The sequence below is a fragment of the Phyllobates terribilis genome, unplaced genomic scaffold (genome assembly GCF_046119375.1).
Source record: "Phyllobates terribilis strain yellow unplaced genomic scaffold, ASM4611937v1 Scaffold_204__1_contigs__length_3514536, whole genome shotgun sequence".
Taxonomy (NCBI): domain Eukaryota; kingdom Metazoa; phylum Chordata; class Amphibia; order Anura; family Dendrobatidae; genus Phyllobates; species Phyllobates terribilis.
Genome location: NW_027362964.1, coordinates 911087 through 932354, shown reverse-complemented (window position 1 = coordinate 932354; position 21268 = coordinate 911087).

The window sequence follows — 21268 nt, the reverse complement described above, 5'->3', positions numbered from 1 at the left end:
GAAGACGGTTTAAATGCCCCTTGGAAGAGACGTGCAGGTCGCAGAAGCTTAAAAAGACGGTTTAAATGCCCCTTGGAAGAGACATGCAGGTCACATCAGCTTAAAAAGACTGTTTAAATTCCCCTTGGAAAAGATGTGCAGGTCGCAGTGGCTTAATAAGACAGCTTAAATGCCCTTTGGAAGAGATGTGCAAGTCGCAGTAGCTTAAAAAGACGGTTTAAATGCCCCTTGGAAGAGACGTTCAGGTCGCAGTAGCTTAACAAGATGGTTTAAATGCCCCTTGGAAGAGACGTGCAAGTCACAGTAGCTTAATAACACGGTTTACATGCCCCTTGGAAGAGCGGTGGAGGTCGCAGTAGCTTAACAAGATGGTTTAAATGCCCCTTGGAAGAGCGGTGCAGGTCGCAGTAGTTTAACAAGACAGTTTAAATGCCCCTTGGAAGAGACGTGCAGGTCGCAGTAGCTTAAGTACACGGTTTACATACCCTTGGAAGAGCGGTGGAGGTCGCAGTAGCTTAACAAGATGGTTTAAATGCCCCTTGGAAGAGCGGTGGAGGTCGCAGTAGTTTAACAAGACAGTTTAAATGCTCCTTGGTAGAGACGTGCAGGTCGCAGTAGCTTAACAATACGGTTTACATGCTCCTTGGAAGAGCGGTGGAGGTCGCAGTAGCTTAACAATATGGTTTAAATGCCCCTTGGAAGAGCGGTGGAGGTCGCAGTAGCTTAACAAGATGGTTTGAATGCCCCTTGGAAGAGACGTGCAGGTCGCAGAAGCTTAACAAGATGGTTTAAATGCCCCTTGGAAAAGCGGTGGAGGTCGCAGTAGCTTAAAAAAACTGTTTAATTGCCCCTTGGAAGAGACATGCAGGTCGCAGCAGCTTAACAAGACTGTTTAAATGCCCCTTGGAAGAGACGTGCAGGTCGCAGTAGCTTAACAAGACGGATTAAATGCCCCTTGGTAGAGACATGCAGCTCGCAGTAGCTTAACAAAATGGTTTAAATGCCCCTTGGAAGAGCGGTGGAGGTCGCTGTAGCTTAACAAGACGGTTTAAATGCACCTTGGAAAAGTGGTGGAGGTTACAGTAGCTTAACAAGAGGGTTTAAATGCCCCTTGGAAGAGACATGCAAGTCACACCAGCTTAATAAGACGGTTTAAATGCCCCTTGGAAGAGACGTGCAAGTCGCAGTAGCTTAAAAAGACGGTTTAAATGCCCCTTGGAAGAGACGTGCAGGTCGCAGTAGCTTAACAACATGGTTTAAATGGCCCTTTGAAGAGAGGTGGAGGTCGCAGTAGCTTAACAAGACAGTTTAAATTACCCATTGGAAGAGACGTGCAGGTTGCAGTAGCTTAATAAGACGGTTTAAATGTCCCTTGGAAGAGATGTGCAGGTCGCAGTAGCTTAACAAGACGGTTTAAATGCCCCTTGGAAGAGACGTGCAGGTCGCAGTAGCTTAGCAAGACGGTTTAAATGCCACTTGGAAGAGCGGTGGAGGTCGCAGTAGCTTAACAAGACAGTTTAAATACCCCTTGGAAGAGACGTGCAGGTCGCAGTAGCTTAACAAGACGGTTTAAATGCCCCTTGGAAGAGACGTGCAGGTCGCAGTAGCTTAACAAGGCAGTTTAAATACCCCTTGGAAGAGACGTGCATGTCGCAGTAGCTTAACAAGATGGTTTAAATGCCCCTTGGAAGAGCGGTGGAGGTCGCAGTAGCTTAACAAGATGGTTTAAATGACCCTTGGAAGAGACATGCAGGTCGCAGTAGCTTAACAAGACGGTTTAAATGCCCCTTGGAAGAGACGTGCAAGTCGCAGTAGCTTAAAAAGACGGTTTAAATGAGCCTTGGAAGAGACGTGCAGGTCGCAGTAGCTTAACAAGACGGTTTAAATGCCCCTTGCAAGAGACGTGCATGTCGCACTAGATTAACAAGACGGTTTAAATGCCCCTTGGAAGAGACGTGCAAGTCGCAGTAGCTTAACAAGATGGTTTAAATGCCCCTTGGAAGAGCGGTGGAGGTCGCAGTAGCTTAACAAGACGGTTTAAATGCCCCTTGGAAGAGACGTGCAGGTCGCAGAAGTTTAACAAGATGGTTTAAATGCCCCTTGGAAAAGCGGTGGAGGTCGCAGTAGCTTAAAAAGACTGTTTAATTGCCCCTTGGAAGAGACATGCAGGTCGCAGCAGCTTAACAAGACTGTTTAAATGCCCCTTGGAAGATACGTGCAGGTCGCAGTAGCTTAACAAGACGGATTAAATGCCCCTTGGTAGAGACATGCAGGTCGCAGTAGCTTAACAAAATGGTTTAAATGCCCCTTGGAAGAGCGGTGGAGGTCGCTGTAGCTTAACAAGACGGTTTAAATGCCCCTTGGAAAAGTGGTGGAGGTTACAGTAGCTTAACAAGACGGTTTAAATGCTGCTTGGAAGGGACGTGCAAGTCACAGTAGCTTAATAAGACGGTTTAAATGCCCCTTGGAAGAGACGTGCAAGTCGCAGTAGCTTAAAAAGACGGTTTAAATGCCCCTTGGAAGAGACGTGCAGGTCGCAGTAGCTTAACAACATGGTTTAAATGCCCCTTGGACGAGCGGTGGAGGTCGCAGTAGCTTAACAAGACAGTTTAAATACCCATTGGAAGAGACGTGCAGGTCGCAGTAGCTTAATAAGACGGTTTAAATGTCCCTTGGAAGAGATGTGCAGGTCGCAGTAGCTTAACAAGACGGTTTAAATGCCCCTTGGAAAAGACGTGCAGGTCGCAGTAGCTTAGCAAGACGGTTTATATGCCACTTGGAAGAGCGGTGGAGGTCGCAGTAGCTTAACAAGACAGTTTAAATACCCCTTGGAAGAGACGTGCAGGTCGCAGTAGCTTAACAAGATGGTTTAAATGCCCCTTGGAAGAGACGTGCAGGTCGCAGTAGCTTAAAAAGACGGTTTAAATGCCCCTTGGAAGAGACGTGCAGGTCGCAGTAGCTTAACAAGGCAGTTTAAATACCCCTTGGAAGAGACGTGCAGGTCGCAGTAGCTTAACAAGATGGTTTAAATGCCCCTTGGAAGAGCGGTGGAGGTCGCAGTAGCTTAACAAGATGGTTTAAATGACCCTTGGAAGAGACATGCAGGTCGCAGCAGCTTAAAAAGACTGTTTAAATGCCCATTGGAAAAGACGTGCAGGTCTCAGTGGCCTAACAAGACAGTTTAAATGCCCCTTGGAAGAGACATGCAGGTCGCAGTAGCTTAACAAGACGGTTTAAATGCCCCTTGGAAGAGACGTGCAAGTCGCAGTAGCTTAAAAAGACGGTTTAAATGAGCCTTGGAAGAGACGTGCAGGTCGCAGTAGCTTAACAAGACGGTTTAAATGCCCCTTGCAAGAGACGTGCATGTCGCACTAGATTAACAAGACGGTTTAAATGCCCCTTGGTAGAGACCTGCAGGTCGCAGTAGCTTAACAAGACGGTTTAAATACCCCTTGGAAGAGACGTGCAGGTCACAGTAGCTTAACAAGACTTTTTAAATGCCCCTTGGAAGAAATGTGCAGGTCGCAGTAGCTTAACAAGACGGTTTAAATGCCCCTTGGAAGAGATGTGCAGGTCGCAGTAGCTTAACAAGACAGTTTAAATGCCCCTTGGAAGAGCGGTGGAGGTCGTAGTAGCTTATCAAAATGATTAAATGCCCCTTGGTAGAGACGTGCAGGTCGCAGCAGCTTATCAAGACGGTTTAAATGCCCCTTGGAAAATCGATGGAGGTCGCAGTAGCTTAACAAGATGGATTAAATGCCCCTTGGAAGAGACGTGCAAGTCGCAGTAGCTTAACAAGAAGGTTTAAATGCCCCTTGGAAGAGACGTGCAGGTCGCAGTAGCTTAACAAGACAGTTTAAATGCCCCTTGGAAGAGACGTGCAGGTCGCAGTAGCTTAACAAGATGGTTTAAATGCCCCTTGGAAGAGGCTGGCAGGTCTCAGTAGCTTACCAAGATGATTTAAATGCCCCTTGGAAGAGACGTGCAGGTCGCAGTAGCTTAACAAGATGGTTTAAATGCCCCTTGGAAGAGACGTGCAGTTCGCAGTAGCTTAACAAGACGGTTTAAATGCCCCTTGGAAAAGTGGTGGAGGTTACAGTAGCTTAACAAGACGGTTTAAATGCCCCTTGGAAGAGACGTGCAAGTGACAGTAGCTTAACAAGACGGTTTAAATGCCCCTTGGAAGAGACGTGCAGGTCGCAGTAGCTTAAAAAGACGGTTTAAATGCCCCTCGGAAGAGATGTGCAGGTCGCAGTAGCTTAACAACATGGTTTAAATGCCCTTTGGAAGAGCGGTGGAGGTCGCAGTAGCTTAACAAGACAGTTTAAATACCCATTGGAAGAGACGTGCAGGTCGCAGTAGCTTAATAAGACGGTTTAAATGTCCCTTGGAAGAGATGTGCAGGTCGCAGTAGCTTAACAAGACGGTTTAAATGCCCCTTGGAAGAGACGTGCAGGTCGCAGTAGCTTAGCAAGATGGTTTAAATGCCACTTGGAAGAGCGGTGGAGGTCGCAGTAGCTTAACAAGACAGTTTAAATACCCCTTGGAAGAGACGTGCAGGTCGCAGTAGCTTAACAAGACGGTTTAAATGCCCCTTGGAAGAGATGTGCAGGTCGCAGTAGCTTAGCAAGACGGTTTAAATGCCACTTGGAAGAGCGGTGGAGGTCGCAGTAGCTTAACAAGACAGTTTAAATACCCCTTGGAAGAGACGTGCAGGTCGCAGTAGCTTAACAAGACGGTTTAAATGCCCCTTGGAAGAGACGTGCAGGTCGCAGTAGCTTAAAAAGACGGTTTAAATGCCCCTTGGAAGAGACGTGCAGGTCGCAGTAGCTTAACAAGGCAGTTTAAATACCCCTTGGAAGAGACGTGCAGGTCGCAGTAGCTTAACAAGATGGTTTAAATGCCCCTTGGAAGAGCGGTGGAGGTCGCAGTAGCTTAACAAGATGGTTTAAATGACCCTTGGAAGAGACATGCAGGTCGCAGCAGCTTAAAAAGACTGTTTAAATGCCCATTGGAAAAGACGTGCAGGTCTCAGTGGCCTAACAAGACAGTTTAAATGCCCCTTGGAAGAGACATGCAGGTCGCAGTAGCTTAACAAGACGGTTTAAATGCCCCTTGGAAGAGACGTGCAAGTCGCAGTAGCTTAAAAAGACGGTTTAAATGAGCCTTGGAAGAGACGTGCAGGTCGCAGTAGCTTAACAAGACGGTTTAAATGCCCCTTGCAAGAGACGTGCATGTCGCACTAGATTAACAAGACGGTTTAAATGCCCCTTGGTAGAGACGTGCAGGTCGCAGTAGCTTAACAAGACGGTTTAAATACCCCTTGGAAGAGACGTGCAGGTCACAGTAGCTTAACAAGACTTTTTAAATGCCCCTTGGAAGAAATGTGCAGGTCGCAGTAGCTTAACAAGACGGTTTAAATGCCCCTTGGAAGAGACGTGCAGGTCGCAGTAGCTTAACAAGACAGTTTAAATGCCCCTTGGAAGAGCGGTGGAGGTCGTAGTAGCTTATCAAAATGATTAAATGCCCCTTGGTAGAGACGTGCAGGTCGCAGCAGCTTATCAAGACGGTTTAAATGCCCCTTGGAAAATCGATGGAGGTCGCAGTAGCTTAACAAGATGGATTAAATGCCCCTTGGAAGAGACGTGCAAGTCGCAGTAGCTTAACAAAAAGGTTTAAATGCCCCTTGGAAGAGACGTGCAGGTCGCAGTAGCTTAACAAGACAGTTTAAATGCCCCTTGGAAGAGACATGCAGGTCGCAGTAGCTTAACAAGATGGTTTAAATGCCCCTTGGAAGAGGCTGGCAGGTCTCAGTAGCTTACCAAGATGATTTAAATGCCCCTTGGAAGAGACGTGCAGGTCGCAGTAGCTTAACAAGATGGTTTAAATGCCCCTTGGAAGAGACGTGCAGTTCGCAGTAGCTTAACAAGACGGTTTAAATGCCCCTTGGAAAAGTGGTGGAGGTTACAGTAGCTTAACAAGACGGTTTAAATGCCCCTTGGAAGAGACGTGCAAGTGACAGTAGCTTAACAAGACGGTTTAAATGCCCCTTGGAAGAGACGTGCAGGTCGCAGTAGCTTAAAAAGACGGTTTAAATGCCCCTCGGAAGAGATGTGCAGGTCGCAGTAGCTTAACAACATGGTTTAAATGCCCTTTGGAAGAGCGGTGGAGGTCGCAGTAGCTTAACAAGACAGTTTAAATACCCATTGGAAGAGACGTGCAGGTCGCAGTAGCTTAATAAGACGGTTTAAATGTCCCTTGGAAGAGATGTGCAGGTCGCAGTAGCTTAACAAGACGGTTTAAATGCCCCTTGGAAGAGACGTGCAGGTCGCAGTAGCTTAGCAAGATGGTTTAAATGCCACTTGGAAGAGCGGTGGAGGTCGCAGTAGCTTAACAAGACAGTTTAAATACCCCTTGGAAGAGACGTGCAGGTCGCAGTAGCTTAACAAGACGGTTTAAATGCCCCTTGGAAGAGACGTGCAGGTCGCAGTAGCTTAACAAGACGGTTTAAATGCCCCTTGGAAGAGCGGTGGAGGTCGTAGTAGCTTATCAAGGCTGATTAAATGCCCCTTGGTAGAGACGTGCAGGTCGCATCAGCTTAACAAGACGGTTTAAATGTCCCTTGGAAGAGACGTGCTAGTCGCAGTAGCTTAACAAGACAGTTTAAATGCCCAATAGAAGAGCGGTGGAGGTCGCAGTAGCTTAACAAGACAGTTTAAATGCCCCTTGGAAGAGATGTGCAGGTCGCAGTAGCTTAACAAGATGGATTAAATGACCCCTTGGAAGAGACGTGCAAATCGCAGTAGCTTAACAACACGGTTTACATGCCCCTTGGAAGAGCGGTGGAGGTCGCAGTAGATTAACAAGATGGTTTAAATGCCCCTTGGAAGAGCGGTGGAGGTCGCAGTAGCTTAAAAAGACAGTTTAAATGCCCCTTGGAAGAGATGTGCAGGTCGCAGTAGCTTAACTAGATGGTTTAAATGCCCCTTGGAAGAGACATGCAGGTCGCATCAGCTTAAAAAGACTGTTTAAATTCCCCTTGGAAAAGACGTGCAGGTCGCAGTGGCTTAATAAGACAGCTTAAATGCGCTTTGGAAGAGATGTGCAAGTCGCAGTAGCTGAAAAAGACGGTTTAAATGCCCCTTGGAAGAGACGTGCAGGTCGCAGTAGCTTAACAAGATGGTTTAAATGCCCCTTGGAAGAGACGTGCAAGTCGCAGTAGCTTAAAAAGACGGTTTAAATGAGCCTTGGGAGAGAGGTGCAGGTCGCAGTAGCTTAACAAGACGATTTAAATGCCCCTTGGAAGAAACGTGCAGGTCGCAGTAGCTTAACAAGACGGTCTAAATGCCCCTTGGAAGAGCGGAGGAGGTCGTAGTAGTTTATCAAGACTGATTAAATGCCCCTTGGTAGAGACGTGCAGGTCGCATCAGCTTAACAAGACGGTTTAAATGTCCCTTGGAAGAGACGTGCAAGTCGCAGTAGCTTAACAAGACTGTTTAAATGCCCCTTGGAAAATCGGTGGAGGTCGCAGTAGATTAACAAGATGGATTAAATGCCCCTTGGAAGAGACGTGCAAGTCACAGTAGCTTAACAACACGGTTTACATGCCCCTTGGAAGAGCGGTGGAGGTCGCAGTAGCTTAACAAGATGGTTTAAATGCCCCTTGGAAGAGCGGTGCAGGTCGCAGTAGTTTAACAAGACAGTTTAAATGCCCCTTGGAAGAGACGTGCAGGTCGCAGTAGCTTAACTACACGGTTTACATGCCCCTTGGAAGAGCGGTGGAGGTCGCAGTAGCTTAACAAGATGGTTTAAATGCCCCTTGGAAGAGCGGTGTAGGTCGCAGTAGTTTAACAAGACAGTTTAAATGCCCCTTGGTAGAGACGTGCAGGTCGCAGTAGCTTAACAACACGGTTTACATGCCCCTTGGAAGAGCGGTGGAGGTCGCAGTAGCTTAACAATATGGTTTAAATGCCCCTTGGAAGAGCGGTGGAGGTCGCAGTAGCTTAACAAGACGGTTTAAGTGCCCCTTGGAAGAAACGTGCAGGTCGCAGAAGCTTAACAAGATGGTTTAAATGCCCCTTGGAAAAGCGGTGGAGGTCGCAGTAGCTTAAAAAGACTGTTTAATTGCCCCTTGGAAGAGACATGCAGGTTGCAGCAGCTTAACAAGACTGTTTAAATGCCCCTTGGAAGAGACGTGCAGGTCGCAGTAGCTTAACAAGACGGATTAAATGCCCCTTGGTAGAGACATGCAGGTCGCAGTAGCTTAACAAAATGGTTTAAATGCCCCGTGGGAGAGCGGTGGAGGTCGCTGTAGCTTAACAAGACGGTTTAAATGCCCCTTGGAAAAGTGGTGGAGGTTACAGTAGCTTAACAAGACGGTTTAAATGCCCCTTGGAAGAGACGTGCAAGTCACAGTAGCTTAATAAGACGGTTTAAATGCCCCTTGGAAGAGACGTGCAAGTCGCAGTAGCTTAAAAAGACGGTTAAAATGCCCCTTGGAAGAGACGTGCAGGTCGCAGTAGCTTAACAACATGGTTTAAATGACCCTTGGAAGAGCGGTGGAGGTCGCAGTAGCTTAACAAGACAGTTTAAATACCCATTGGAAGAGACGTGCAGGTCGCAGTAGCTTAATAAGACGGTTTAAATGTCCCTTGGAAGAGATGTGCAGGTCGCAGTAGCTTAACAAGACGGTTTAAATGCCCCTTGGAAGAGACGTGCAGGTCGCAGTAGCTTAGCAAGACGGTTTAAATGCCACTTGGAAGAGCGGTGGAGGTCGCAGTAGCTTAACAAGACAGTTTAAATACCCCTTGGAAGAGACGTGCAGGTCGCAGTAGCTTAACAAGACGGTTTAAATGCCCCTTGGAAGAGACGTGCAGGTCGCAGTAGCTTAACAAGACGGTTTAAATGCCCCTTGGAAGAGACGTGCAGGTCGCAGTAGCTTAACAAGACGGTTTAAATGCCCCTTGCAAGAGACGTGCATGTCGCACTAGATTAACAAGACGGTTTAAATGCCCCTTGGTAGAGACGTGCAGGTCGCAGTAGCTTAACAAGACGGTTTAAATACCCCTTGGAAGAGACGTGCAGGTCACAGTAGCTTAACAAGACTTTTTAAATGCCCCTTGGAAGAAATGTGCAGGTCGCAGTAGCTTAACAAGACGGTTTAAATGCCCCTTGGAAGAGACGTGCAGGTCGCAGTAGCTTAACAAGACAGTTTAAATGCCCCTTGGAAGAGCAGTGGAGGTCGTAGTAGCTTATCAAAATGATTAAATGCCCCTTGTGTTAGAACCTTGCTGTTAGGTTTTTTTTCCTTTGCTGGTCACATGACCTTGTTGGCCTATTTAATCCTGCTCCGCCCTTCTGGCTTTGCTGGACTTCATTGTATATCTACTTTCTGGCTAGCCTGTGCTCTGTATCTAACTCTGTTAGTTTGCTTGGTCTACGGACCTCTATGTTCTATCTATTTTGTTTGTTCTTCTGTCTGCTACTATTTCTATTAGGAGGTGTCCCATATTCCTCCCAGTCCTTAGTACTTGTAGGGATTCCCTCCCCACATCTATAGGTCTCCGTACAGACTAGATTAGGACTTTAGCAGGTCTGATCGCAGGATCAGGTTCCCTGTTACATCGTAGGGATTCAGCTGAGTCTTATAGTAGGGACAGATCTCCTCTCTTTCCTTAGCTTTGGTAGCAGAACATAACAGTAAGTCCAGCCTGCAAATTCTCTAAGGAAAGATTTTTTTTTTTTTTTTTTTTTTCTTTTTTGTTCCATCATGGTTTCGGTTCAGGATTTGGCTAAACACCTGCAGGGACTCTCTCTGGAAGTGGCCGAGCTCCGTCAGCACGTGAGTAACTGTCCTGGAGCATATTTCTTGGAGCCTAAGGTATGTTTGCCGGATTTATTTTTTGGTGAACATCGAGAATTTTTTTCATTTAAAAATGCTTGCTTATTGTATTTTCGTTTGAGACCCAAGTCCTCTGGGGATGAATCCCAGCGCGTAGGGTTCATAATGTCACTTTTGCGCAAAGAGCCTCAGGAGTGGGCCTTTTCTTTGCAACCTAGTGATACATGCTTCAGATCAGTGGATAGTTTTTTTTCTGCTTTAGGACTATTATATGATGATCCTGACCGTGTCGCACCAGCTGAGACTGAGTTGAGACGTTTAAAACAAGGATCAGGTAATATAGAAAAATATTGTACACATTTTCGTCGTTGGTCCACTCAAACAGGGTGGAACGATTCTGCTCTGAAAAGTCTATTTCTTGCTGGGCTCAGTGAAAGGGTTAAAGACCTGCTAATTGCTTATCCTACACCTGAGGATTTGCAACAGGCTATGCAATTAGCTATACGGGTGGATAGGAGACTGCGTGCTAGGGTTAATGAGAGCAAATCCTCTGCTATGTCAGTTTCTGGTTATGATAATGTGTGTACTAACAGTGGTGAACCGATGGAGATTGGATCGGTGGCACCTCGCTCTCAAGAAAAAGATCGTCGTTTTTCAGAAGGCTTGTGTTTCTATTGCGGGAAATCTGGTCATTTGATTAAAGGCTGTGAGCTTCGTATGAAGAAAGAAAAAAAAAATGGTCAGTCACGCCCGTATTGCCTGTTTAAATTCCAAGGGTATATTTTTAGCTGCTTCCACGATTGCTCAGGAAAAATTAATGGAATTTCGGGTGTTTGTTGATTGCGGGTCTACACTGAATGTAATTGATGGGGGATTCGTGGAAAAACTCAATTTAAAACCTGAACCTTTATCATCCCCCATTGCTGTGGTTTCTGTGGATGGCTCCCCTTTGAAGAATATTACTCTCAAGGTCAGTGAATTTCCTCTCACTATTAATGGTGTTCACCATGAGAAATTGGATTTGGTAGTGTTGAATAACTTGCCTTCTCCAGTAATATTGGGTTTGCCCTGGTTAAAATTTCACAATCCTGTACTGGATTGGTCTACCAGTGAAATTAAATCCTGGAGCCATAAATGTTATGACAAGTGTTGTAACGGGCGTATTGCAGCTTTGGATAGGGGAGAATTGCCTGTTCCTATTCAGGATTTTTGGAGAGTTTTTTCTGAGAAAGAATCGCAGGTTTTGCCTCCCCATAGAGACTATGATTGTTCTATTGAATTTGTCCCTGGAGCGACTCTTCCTAAGAGTCGTTTATTTAACCTTACTATTCCTGAGAGGAAGGCTTTGGAGGAATACATACAGACAAGCTTGGCCGCCGGTCACATTAGGCCCTCTAAGTCTCCTGTGGCGGTTGGATTTTTTTTTGTAAAAAAAAAGGACGGCGGTTTACGTCCTTGTCTGGATTTCCGTGAGATTAACAAAATTACGGTACGCAATCCTTACCCACTGCCATTGATTCCTGATCTGTTTAACCAGTTATTGGGGGCCAAGTGGTTCTCTAAAATTGACCTTAAGGGGGCATACAATCTGTTGCGCATGAAGGAGGGTGATGAATGGAAGACTGCTTTTAACACTCCTGTGGGTCATTTTGAGAATCTGGTTATGCCTTTTGGTCTTACTAATGCTCCTGCATTTTTTCAGAATCTGATTAATGACATCCTTAGACCTTTGATTGGTAAAAATGTGGTTGTGTATTTGGATGACATTTTGATTTATTCGCCAGATCTGGAGTCTCATTGGCGGAGCGTGCGTGAGGTATTACAGTTGTTAATGGACAATTTGCTTTTTGCTAAGCTGGAGAAATGTGAGTTCGCTGTACAGAGAATTAGTTTTTTGGGCTACATTATCTCCAGCAAAGGTTTTGAGATGGATCCGGTTAAGGTTCAGGCTGTGCAGGAATGGCCTAGGCCTATTGGTTTGAAATCGATACAGAGGTTTTTGGGTTTCGCCAATTACTATAGAAAATTCATAAAAAAATTTTCTAGTATTGTCAAACCTCTGACTGATCTCACCAGGAAAGGTGCTGATGCTGTTCAGTGGTCTTCTGAGGCCATTGAAGCTTTTGTGTATCTCAAGGAGAGGTTCACCTCTGCTCCCATCCTTATGCAGCCTGATGTTACTAGGCCGTTTTTGGTTGAGGTTGATGCTTCCTCTGTGGGGGTTGGCGCAGTATTGTCTCAGGATAACGGGGATGGATTACATCCCTGTGCCTTTTTTTCCAAAAAATTTTCGGAGACTGAATTGAATTACGATATTGGTAATCGGGAATTATTGGCTATTAAACTCGCATTTGAACACTGGCGCCACTTCTTGGAAGGTGCGGAATTTCCCGTTCAGGTTCTTACGGATCATAAAAATCTGATATATCTTGATGCTGCCAAGCGCCTGAATGCCCGTCAGGCTAGGTGGGCACTGTTTTTCTCGCGGTTTAATTTCTCCGTTACTTACATCCCTGGTACTAAGAATGTTAAGGCGGGTGCCTTGTCTCGCAGTTTTTCTCCCATAGTCGGTGCTGAGAAAGAGGAAAACATTTTACAAGAAGGTGTTGTGATAGCTGCTTTAGACTCCGTTTTGGAAGATGAGATTCTTAAAGCTCAGGAGAATGCCCCATCTAACACTCCTCATGGGAGGTTGTTTGTGCCTGGGACCTTTAGGAGAGATTTGTTTGTTGAGTGTCACGAATCTCGGTTGGCAGGTCATCCCGGAATCTCTGAGACCAAGAGACTGGTGGGTCGCAGTTTTTGGTGGCCTGGATGGCAGAAGGAAGTCATTAAGTGGGTGCACCAATGTACTATATGTGCTAGATCCAAGTCCTCACATACTCCTGCTGCGGGGTTGCTTTGTCCTTTGGAGGTCCCCAGTGCTCCTTGGACACATTTGGCTATGGACTTTATAACTGACCTTCCCCCCTCTGAGGGTTTTACTGTCATCTGGGTGGTCATGGACCGTTTTAGCAAGATGTGTCACTTGGTTCCCTTCGTCAAACTGCCCTGCGCTAAAACTCTCGCTAAGGCCTTTGTCAAGGAAATTGTCAGACTTCATGGCGTTCCTACTGACATTGTTTCTGATAGGGGTCCTCAGTTCGTGGCTCGTTTTTGGCGTGCCTTTTGTGACAGGTTGGGAATTCATTTGTCGTTTTCGTCCGGATACCATCCTGAATCTAATGGCCAGACTGAAAGGAAAAACCAGGATGTTGAGCAGTTCTTGCGTTGTTTTGTGGCAGACAATCAAGAGGGGTGGTCTGAGTTTCTGCCACTTGCCGAATTTGCTCTGAACAATCATACATCTTCTTCTGCTGGTTGTTCGCCTTTTTTTTGTTGTTCTGGGAGACATCCGTCGTTTGGGTCGTTCTCCAAGTTGGGATCTGCCGTGCCTGAGGAGGAGAATTTTTCCGGTGATTTGGAAAGAGTTTGGACGGATGTGCGTGGTAATCTTCAGGAGGCCAACAGAAAATCTAAAGACTACTTTGATAGGAAACGACAGGAGGTTTTGTTCGCTGTTGGTGACATGGTTTGGTTGTCCTCTAGGAATCTGCGGTTGAGGATTCCTTCTAAGAAATTGGGTCCCAAGTTTGTAGGGCCCTTTAAGGTGCTTCAGGTTGTCAACCAATCTGCTGTTAGGTTGGAGGTTCCTACCTCCTGGAGAATTAATCCGGTCTTTCATGTCTCTCTGTTAAAAAAAGCTGTCGTGTCGGATGGTGACGCCTCAGCCTCTGTTCCTCCGGTGGTGGAGGACGGGGAATATGAAATTTCTCGCATCCTTGACTCTAGACGGTATAGAGGTAGTTTGCAGTATCTTGTGGCCTGGAAAGGTTTCGGACCCGAGGATAACTCTTGAGTGAGGTCAGATGATGTTTCCGCGTCCAGACTTATCAGAGCGTTTCACAGGAGATTTCCTGATAAGCCTGGTCCTAGGGGATCCGGAGGATCCTCTTAGAAGGGGGGGTACTGTTAGAACCTTGCTGTTAGGTTTTTTTTCCTTTGAAGGTCACATGACCTTGTTGGCCTATTTAATCCTGCTCCGCCCTTCTGGCTTTGCTGGACTTCATTGTATATCTACTTTCTGGCTAGCCTGTGCTCTGTATCTAACTCTGTTAGTTTGCTTGGTCTACGGACCTCTATGTTCTATCTATTTTGTTTGTTCTTCTGTCTGCTACTATTTCTGTTAGGAGGTGTCCCATATTCCTCCCAGTCCTTAGTACTTGTAGGGATTCCCTCCCCACATCTATAGGTCTCCGTACAGACTAGATTAGGACTTTAGCAGGTCTGATCGCAGGATCAGGTTCCCTGTTACATCGTAGGGATTCAGCTGAGTCTTATAGTAGGGACAGATCTCCTCTCTTTCCTTAGCTTTGGTAGCAGAACATAACACCTTGGTAGAGACGTGAAGGTCGCAGCAGCTTATCAAGACGGTTTAAATGCCCCTTGGAAAATCGATGGAGGACGCAGTAGCTTAACAAGATGGATTAAATGCCCCTTGGAAGAGACGTGCAAGTCGCAGTAGCTTAACAAGAAGGTTTAAATGCCCCTTGGAAGAGACGTGCAGGTCGCAGTAGCTTAACAAGACAGTTTAAATGCCCCTTGGAAGAGACGTGCAGGTCGCAGTAGCTTAACAAGATGGTTTAAATGCCCCTTGGAAGAGGCTGGCAGGTCTCAGTAGCTTACCAAGACGATTTAAATGCCCCTTGGAAGAGACGTGCAGTTCGCAGTAGCTTAACAAGACGGTTTAAATGCCCCTTGGAAAAGTGGTGGAGGTTACAGTAGCTTAACAAGACGGTTTAAATGCCCCTTGGAAGAGACGTGCAAGTGACAGTAGCTTAACAAGACGGTTTAAATGCCCCTTGGAAGAGACGTGCAGGTCGCAGTAGCTTAAAAAGACAGTTTAAATGCCCCTTGGAAGAGATATGAAGGTCGCAGTAGCTTAACAACATGGTTTAAATGCCCCTTGGAAGAGCCGTGCAGGTCGCAGTAGCTTAGCAAGATGGTTTAAATGCCACTTGGAAGAGCGGTGGAGGTCGCAGTAGCTTAACAAGACAGTTTAAATACCCCTTGGAAGAGACGTGCAGGTCGCAGTAGCTTAACAAGACGGTTTAAATGCCCCTTGGAAGAGACGTGCAGGTCGCAGTAGCTTAACAAGACGGTTTAAATGCCCCTTGGAAGAGCGGTGGAGGTCGTAGTAGCTTATCAAGACTGATTAAATGCCCCTTGGTAGAGACGTGCAGGTTGCATCAGCTTAACAAGACGGTTTAAATGCCCAATAGAAGAGCGGTGGAGGTCGCAGTAGCTTAACAAGACAGTTTAAATGCCCCTTGGAAGAGATGTGCAGGTCGCAGTAGCTTAACAAGATGGATTAAATGCCCCTTGGAAGAGACGTCCAAATCGCAGTAGCTTAACAACACGGTTTACATGCCCCTTGGAAGAGCGGTGGAGGTCACAGTAGCTTAACAAGACAGTTTAAATGTCCCTTGGAAGAGATGTGCAGGTCGCAGTAGCTTAACAACACGGTTTAAATGCCCCTTGGAAGAGACGTGCAGGTCGCAGAAGCTTAACAAGATGGTTTAAATGCCCCTTGGAAGAGCGGTGGAGGTCGCAGTAGCTTAACAAGACAGTTTAATTGCCCCTTGGAGGAGACATGCAGGTCGCAGTAGCTTAGCAAGACTGTTTCAATGCCCCTTGGAAGAGATGTGCAGGTCGCAGTAGCTTAACAAGATGGATTAAATGACCCCTTGGAAGAGACGTGCAAATCGCAGTAGCTTAACAACACGGTTTACATGCCCCTTGGAAGAGCGGTGGAGGTCGCAGTAGATTAACAAGATGGTTTAAATGCCCCTTGGAAGAGCGGTGGAGGTCACAGTAGCTTAACAAGACAGTTTAAATGCCCCTTGGAAGAGATGTGCAGGTCGCAGTAGCTTAACAAGACGGTTTAAATGCCCCTTGGAAGAGCGGTGGAGGTCACAGTAGCTTAACAAGACAGTTTAAATGCCCCTTGGAAGAGATGTGCAGGTCGCAGTAGCTTAACAAGACGGTTTAAATGCCCCTTGGAAGAGACGTGCTGGTCGCAGAAGCTTAACAAGATGGTTTAAATGCCCCTTGGAAGAGCGGTGGAGGTCACAGTAGCTTAACAAGACAGTTTAATTGCCCCTTGGAAGAGACATGCAGGTAGCAGTAGCTTAGCAAGACTGTTTAAATGCCCCTTGAAGAGACGTGCAGTCGCAGTAACTTAACAAGACGGATTAAATGCCCCTTGGTAGAGACATGCAGGTCGCAGTAGCTTAATAACATGGTTTAAATGCCCCATGGAAGAGAAGTGCAGGTCGCAGTAGCTTAACAAGATGGTTTAAATGAACCTTGGAAAAGTGGTGGAGGTTATAGTAGCTTAACAAGTCAGTTTAAATGACCCTTGGAAGAGACGTGCAAGTCGCAGTAGCTTAAGAAGACGCTTTAAATGCACCTTTGAAGAGACGTGCAGGTCGCAGAAGCTTAAAAAGACGGTTTAAATGCCCCTTGGAAGAGACATGCAGGTCGCAGCAGCTTAAAAAGACTGTTTAAATGCCCCTTGGAAAAGACGTGCAAGTCGCAGTGGCTTAACAAGACAGCTTAAATGCACCTTGGAAGAGATGTGCAAGTCGCAGTAGCTTAAAAAGATGGTTTAAATGCCCCTTGGAAAAGACGTGCAGATCGCAGTAGCTTAACAAGACGGTTTAAATGCCCCTTGGAAGAGACGTGCAAGTCGCAGTAGCTTAAAAAGACGGTTTAAATGAGCCTTGGAAGAGAGGTGCAGGTCGCAGTAGCTTAACAAGACGATTTAAATGCCCCTTGGAAGAAACGTGCAGGTCGCAGTAGCTTAACAAGACGGTCTAAATGCCCCTTGGAAGAGCGGTCGAGGTCGTATTAGTTTATCAAGACTGATTAAATGCCCCTTGGCAGAGACGTGCAGGTCGCAGTAGCTTAACAAGACGGTTAAAATGTCCCTTGGAAGAGACGTGCAAGTCGCAGTAGCTAAACAAGACTGTTTAAATGCCCCATGGAAAATCGGTGGAGGTCGCAGAAGATTAACAAGATGGATTAAATGCCCCTTGGAAGAGACATGCAGGTCGCAGCAGCTTAACAAGACTGTTTAAATGCCCCTTGGAAGAGACGTGCAGGTCGCAGTAGCTTAACAAGACGGATTAAATGCCCCTTGGTGGAGACATGCAGGTCGCAGGAGCTTAACAAAATGGTTTAAATGCCCAATGGAAGAGAAGTGCAGGTTGCAGTAGCTTAACAAGACGGTTTAAATGCCCCTTGGAAAAGTGGTGGAGGTTACAGTAGCTTAACAAGACGGTTTAAATGCCCCTTGGAAGAGAAGTGCAAGTCACAGTAGCTTAACAAGACGGTTTAAATGCCCCTTGGAAGAGACGTGCAGGTCACAGTAGCTTAAAAAGACGGTTTAAATGCCCCTTGGAAGAGACGTGCAGGTCGCAGTAGCTTAACAACATGGTTTAAATGCCCCTTGGAAGAGGGGTGGAGGTCGCAGTAGCTTAACAAGACAGATTAAATACCCATTGGAAGAGACGTGCAGGTCGCAGTAGCTTAATAAGACGGTTTAAATGTCCCTTGGAAGAGATGTGCAGGTCGCAATAGCTTAACAAGACGGTTTAAATGCCCCTTGGAAGAGACGTGCAGGTCGCAGTAGCTTAGCAAGACGGTTTAAATGCCACTTGGAAGAGCGGTGGAGGTCGCAGTAGCTTAACAAGACAGTTTAAATACCCCTTGGAAGAGACGTGCAGGTCGCAGTAGCTTAACAAGACGGTTTAAATGCCCCTTGGAAGAGACGTGCAGGTCGCAGTAGCTTAACAAGACGGTTTAAATGCCCCTTGGAAGAGACGTGCAGGTCGCAGTAGCTTAACAAGGCAGTTTAAATACCCCTTGGAAGAGACGTGCAGGTCGCAGTAGCTTAACAAGATGGTTTAAATGCCCCTTGGAAGAGCGGTGGAGGTCGCAGTAGCTTAACAAGATGGTTTAAATGTCCCTTGGAAGAGACATGCAGGTAGCAGCAGCTTAAAAAGACTGTTTAAATGCCCCTTGGAAAAGACGTGCAGGTCTCAGTGGCCTAGCAAGACAGTTTAAATGAGCCTTGGAAGAGACATGCAGTTCGCAGTAGCTTAACAAGACGGTTTAAATGCCCCTTGGAAGAGACGTGCAGGTCGCAGTAGCTTAACAAGACGGTTTAAATGCCCCTTGGAAGAGACGTGCAAGTCGCAGTAGCTTAAAAAGACGGTTTAAATGAGCCTTGGAAGAGACGTGCAGGTCGCAGTAGCTTAACAAGACGGTTTAAATGCCCCTTGCAAGAGACGTGCATGTCGCACTAGATTAACAAGACGGTTTAAATGCCCCTTGGTAGAGACGTGCAGGTCGCAGTAGCTTAACAAGACGGTTTAAATACCCCTTGGAAGAGACGTGAAAATCACAGTAGCTTAACAAGACTTTTTAAATGCCCCTTGGAAGAAATGTGCAGGTCGCAGTAGCTTAGCAAGACGGTTTAAATGATCCTTGGAAGAGACGTGCAGGTCGCAGTAGCTTAACAAGACGGTTTAAATGCCCCTTGGAAGAGCAGTGGATGTCGTAGTAGCTTATCAAAACTGATTAAATGCCCCTTGGTAGAGATGTGCAGGTCGCAGCAGCTTATCAAGACGGTTTAAATGCCCCTTGGAAAATCGATGGAGGTCGCAGTAGCTTAACAAGATGGATTAAATGCCCTTTGGAAGAGACGTGCAAGTCGCAGTAGCTTAACAAGAAGGTTTAAATGCCCCTTGGAAGAGACGTGCAGGTCGCAGTAGCTTAACAAGACAGTTTAAATGCCCCTTGGAAGAGACGTGCAGGTCGCAGTTGCTTAACAAGACGGTTTAAATGCCCCTTGGAAGAGGTTGGCAGGTCTCAGTAGCTTACCAAGACGATTTAAATGCCCCTTGGAAGAGACGTGCAGTTCGCAGTAGCTTAACAAGATGGTTTAAATGCCCCTTGGAAGAGACGTGCAGTTCGCAGTAGCTTAACAAGACGGTTTAAATGCCCCTTGGAAAAGTGGTGGAGGTTACAGTAGCTTAACAAGACGGTTTAAATGCCGCTTGGAAGAGACGTGCAAGTCACAGTAGCTTAACAAGATGGTTTAAATGCCCCTTGGAAGAGACGTGCAGGTCGCAGTAGCTTAAAAAGACGGTTTAAATGCCCCTTGGAAGAGACGTGCAGGTCGCAGTAGCTTAACAACATGGTTTAAATGCCCCTTGGAAGAGCGGTGGAGGTCGCAGTAGCTTAACAAGACATTTTAAATACCCATTGGAAGAGACGTGCAGGTCGCAGTAGCTTAATAAGACGGTTTAAATGTCCCTTGGAAGAGATGTGCAGGTCGCAGTAGCTTAACAAGACGGTTTAAATGCCCCTTGGAAGAGACGTGCAGGTCGCAGTAGCTTAGCAAGATGGTTTAAATGCCACTTGGAAGAGCGGTGGAGGTCGCAGTAGCTTAACAAGACAGTTTAAATACCCCTTGGAAGAGACGTGCAGGTCGCAGTAGCTTAACAAGACGGTTTAAATGCCCCTTGGAAGAGACGTGCAGGTCGCAGTAGCTTAACAAGATGGGTTAAATGCCCCTTGGAAGAGACGTGCAGGTCGCAGTAGCTTAACAAGGCAGTTTAAATACCCCTTGGAAGAGACGTGCAGGTCGCAGAAGCTTAACGAGATGGTTTAAATGCCCCTTGGAAGAGCGGTGGAGGTCCCAGTAGCTTAACAAGATGGTTTAAATGCCACTTGGAAGAGCGGTGGAGGTCGCAGTAGCTTAACAAGACGGTTTAAATGCCCCTTGGAAAAGACGTGCAGGTCTCAGTGGCCTAACAAGACAGTTTAAATGCCCCTTGGAAGAGACATGCAGGTCGCAGTAGCTTAACAAGACGGTTTAAATGCCCCTTGGAAGAGACGTGCAGCTTGCACTAGATTAACAAGACGGTTTAAATGCCCCTTGGAAGAGACGTGCAAGTCGCAGTAGCTTAAAAAGACGGTTTAAATGAGCCTTGGAAGATACGTGCAGGTCGCAGTAGCTTAACAAGACGGTTTAAATCCCCCTTGCAAGAGACGTGCATGTCGCACTAGATTAACAAGACGGTTTAAATGCCCCTTGGTAGAGACGCGCATGTCGCAGTAGCTTAACAAGACGGTTTAAATACCCCTTGGAAGAGACGTGCAGGTCTCTGCAGCTTAACAAGACTTTTTAAATGCCCCTTGGAAGAAATGTGCAGGTCGCAGTAGCTTAACAAGACTTTTTAAATGCCCCTTGGAAGAAATGTGCAGGTCGCAGTAGCTTAACAAGACTGTTTAAATGCCTCTTGGAAGAGACGTGCGGGTCGCAGTAGCTTAACAAGACGGTTTAAATGCCCCTTGGAAGAGCGGTTTAGGTCGTAGTAGCTTATCAAAACTGATTAAATGCCCCTTGGTAGAGACGTGCAGGTCGCAGCAGCTTATCAAGACGGTTTAAATGCCCCTTGGAAAATCGATGGAGATCGCAGTAGCTTAACAAGATGGATTAAATGCCCCTTGGAAGAGAGGTGCAAGTCGCAGTAGCTTAACAAGAAGGTTTAAATGCCCCTTGGAAGAGACGTGCAGGTCGCAGTAGCTTAACAAGACAGTTTAAATGCCCCTTGGAAGAGACGTGCAGGTCGCAGTAGCCTAACAAGACGGTTTAAATGCCCCTTGGAAGAAGCTGGCAGGTATCAGTAGCTTACCAAGACGATTTAAATGACCCTTGGAAGAGACGTGCAGGTCGCAGTAGCTTAACAAGATGGTTTAAATGCCCCTTGGAAGAGACGTGCAGTTCGCAGTAGCTTAACAAGACGGTTTAAATGCCCCTTGGAAAAGTGGTGGAGGTTACAGGAGCTTAACAAGACGGTTTAAATGCCCCTTGGAAGAGACGTGCAGGTCGCAGTAGCTTAACAAGACGGTTTAAATGCCCCTTGGAAGAAACGTGCAGGTCTCAGTAGCTTAACAAGACCGTTTAAATGCCCCTTGGTAGAGACGTGAAAGTCGCAGTAGCTTAACAAGACGGTATAAATGCCCCTTGGAAGAGCGGTGGAGGTCGTAGTAGCTTATCAAGACTGATTAAATGCCCCTTGGTAGAGACGTGCAGGTCGCATCAGCTTACAAGACGGTTTAAATGTCCCTTGGAAGAGACGTGCTAGTCGCAGTAGCTTAACAAGACGGTTTAAATGCCCCTTAGAAGAGCGGTGGAGGTCGCAGCAGCTTAACAAGACAGTTTAAATGCCCCTTGGAAGAGATGTGCAGGTCGCAGTAGCTTAACAAGATGGATTAAATGCCCCTTGGAAGAGACGTGCAAATCGCAGTAGC